Here is a 3,518-nt window from a genome sequence, read left to right as displayed (position 1 = left end):
AGTTAGGAGTTATCTTACATGTTGTTTTAAGTTACAGTAAGTAATAAATAAAAGTTGTGGTTCACTTGATCAAAATCTTATAATTGTGTCTACCCTCATTTGCCCCTCTCATTCAAGGTTATAGATTACATGGTGTAACCGAAGCTAGAGGAATGATGATGGCATTAATCCTTCCATTGCCAGCCAGAATTGGAGTGATGCTATCCTATGAAACAGTCTTGAAATAGACCTTTTCCTTGTAATAACTCTAGATGCAGAGTCCTGTAGCAGCTGAAGATGATTTAAGGACTAGAAGCAATACCAGCAAATGAAATATTACACATGAAACTAGGGTGATCAGATGTCCCAATTTTATAGGGACAGTCCCGATATTTGGGACTTTTTCTTATATAGGCACCTATTACCCGCACCCTGTCCCGATTTTTCACATTTGCTATCTGGTCACCCTACATGTCACCCAACCCCCAAGGAGATTACCTAGATTCCTGGGGCTCTGTCCGCTGGCATCTCAGGGAGAGGTACACTGTCCCTGGTAGGGAGGGGGAGCCAAGGCAGCCTCAGAGTCTGCCCAGCAACCAATAGGGAGTGAGATGCCCTTCCCAGGGAGCTCAGGAAAGGGGAGAAGCCATTTTTGAGGCAGTCTGGAGCCAGCCAGGGCAAGGGCAGGACTGGCTGTGTGGGGAGCTGGTGAGTCTCAGGCCTGCATGCAGGGTTCCCCCTGAGAACTGGCCTCTATGGACCTGAAAGCAAGATTCCTCAGCCGGGCTTTTCCCTCTCCACTGATGACTCCCAATTTGTAGAGTTTTGATGGGAAATGTCCCCAGCCAGGCTGAGTTAGCCCTCCAGCTCCCTAGGTGAGACCAGTCACCACATGGTCAGCTGTGCTCTGCTCTGGCTGCCTGCTGTGAGTGTGTCTGGATGCTGGGGTAGGAGACTACAATTTGGATTTGAGTATAATTGTGTAATCTGCACCTTGAGCCCTGCACCCCTTTGTGGTGAGGGGAAATCCTGGGACCAGAAGCAGCCTGACTCCTGCCTGAAGAGGATCCTGGCCAGCAGAGATCAGCCCCTCTGCAGTGACCGAGGAGTCCAGAGTCATCTCTGAACCTGAGGATCATTCATGGAGTTTGTGTGTGCACCATCTTTTAGTTAGTCAGGGAAATTGTTTTGGGGACCCCCTACTCCCTGAACTGTGTCCTCAAGCCAGGGAGTAAGGGTTTGGGGATTTTATAACCTGCTGCATATTAAACCTGTTGAGGGACTTACCACCTTCTCCTACTTGTGAGTCCTTTGGGCTGTACTGAACCCAGTCAGCCACACTGTTAAACCACTGCAGAGAAGATATCGTGGTCATAGGTCATCAAGGGCCCCAACAAAGTACACGTACCAACGGGACACTAAACTTACATTTGCTACATCAGGTCCTGTGACTGGGGAAAGTCACGGGTATTATCAGTGTGGGCACCGGTGACCCTAAGAATAGTGTTTTACGCTGTTATGTTATATTTGTCTCCCGTTTAGAATAATTACTGTGTTGAATATTTTGTATGTGTTTGTGTTATTTCTTGGGAGTCTCCAACTATCTGGCAAGTAAGTGGGGGTTACCCTGTGGCTAGAATTTTCCTCACATGCTGCTCTGGTCACCCTGCCAGGAAGGAGCGAAGGGGGTGGAGGCACAGCCAAATAAATTCATAGGGAAAAATAAAGAAGATACACCCTGCTGAGTGGGTGGTGGGATCCACAAGAACCCAGATCTGTCCATCAAAACCTGTAAGCAGATTGGCATTAAAGAAGGTAACCAGGTGGAGAGGGGGCGCTACACACAGAATAGTTCTAAACAAGACTAGAGCATTGAACAGAGCTTGCACATGCTGGTGAGTTAACCTGGTTAGTGGAGGGGGCATATGCTGGGCTACCATCAAAAAGCAGAGAGTGCCAGTCAGGCAGTTGAAATATGGAATAAAGCTTGCATTTGCACTTTCCCAATGGTCTTGCAAGGCTTGTGGGCTGCTCTAACTTATGCTTCCTGCTACTGGCCCCAAGAGGCTGAAATTCCAGCCGCAGATGCCCCCTTTCCTCTAGTCATATTCCCTTTGCTGGTAAAGGTGTTTGCACAGGAGTCTCTTTATCTGCTTTAAGCTATCGAAGGATTCTCTTGCATTGGGGTGATCCTATAGGACTGGATCTGTTGGCTCTGTGGATAGCACCTAGCGGAAGTGCCCATACCCCACTAGTATCCAGCCAGGGATTTTTACTAACAGGGAAAGAAAAAAAAATCACAAACTGCAAAAATCTCAAATCTATGAGGATGCTGTGATTAGATGACCCAAACCTTTCAAAACATTATGAAGGGACTGTGCAAAAATAGTGACATGCATATCAGATTTTATGTTTTTAAAATGTAGCCCTGAGTGTTCAACAACTTATTTCCTGAGGCTAAGTCCACAATTGCTTCTAATCCCTACTTAACAAACTATACAAGGAAGCAGTCCTGTTCTGCCCTAAGAAATATGCATCCTTTCCCCAGTTATTTCTCAATTCTTATGCCTGTCAGCATCAGAGTAACAGAAATCCCCCATGAGCCATGTTCTAGCCTTTTAAAAGGCCGGTCTTATCTACACAAACATTTTTTGATCTGTCTTCTCATCCTATCCAAAAGGGGTAAGATTTAACAATTTCACCATTTTTATCTCATTCAAAATTGTCTGATCTGTAGCAGCCATGTGACCAGGATACAGACTGCTGTTTCTTCTGTACTGCTCTTATAGCAATTGCAGCATCTGCTATCTTGTCCAATTCTCTTTACTTTTCTATTCATTCTATATTCTGATAACATTCCAGTCAGGGTATTGCTGTCAGTGCGTCCATTTCACTTGCATTATATATCTATATCTATATGCACTTTGAAATTTCAAGTTAGCATGGATGTGGTGGTGCTTACATTTTACATCATTTTCTTCTGGAATGATCACTGGATCCATCTTTCCATTCATTGTGACTTCACATATATAAAATAGAAAGAGATCTAATATTTACTTTCTGCTCCAATCCTGTTTTATTGAAATGAACCCACAGCTTTTTTAGTTAAAAGCTTTCTGCTAGCCACACATATTGCATCTGCCATCTTACAATATTTTCTACCATTTCCCTCCATCTTGAAAATGTAGAGGTTCTGAAATCCTGAAAGAATTCCCTAGGAATTTTTCTTTTCCTACCTTTATTTGTTGTTGTCACAAATCTCCTTTTCTGCTACCACATCTTCATGTGCCATGCTGTAGCTAGATTACTATTCATTAATGACTCACATTTTTTTCCATCCTCTATATCCCTTTAGATTCTCAACTTCTGTATACAGCAGACAGGCAAAGTTTTGTTTTATTGATGGTCAGCCCTGTTATTATTAACAACATTTTCTCTGTCTGTCTCCCCCAGTCCACACCACATTTCTTTTGATGAAATGAATCATTGAATCATAGTGAAATTAATTGCCAGGTTCCATTATAATTAACAAGGAAAGT

This window comes from Terrapene carolina, unplaced genomic scaffold, assembly GCF_002925995.2.
Source record: "Terrapene carolina triunguis isolate 2854851 unplaced genomic scaffold, T_m_triunguis-2.0 Scaffold121, whole genome shotgun sequence".
NCBI lineage: Eukaryota > Metazoa > Chordata > Testudines > Emydidae > Terrapene > Terrapene triunguis.
The sequence above is the reverse complement of the archived record's forward strand: the minus strand, read 5'-3'. Positions refer to the sequence as shown.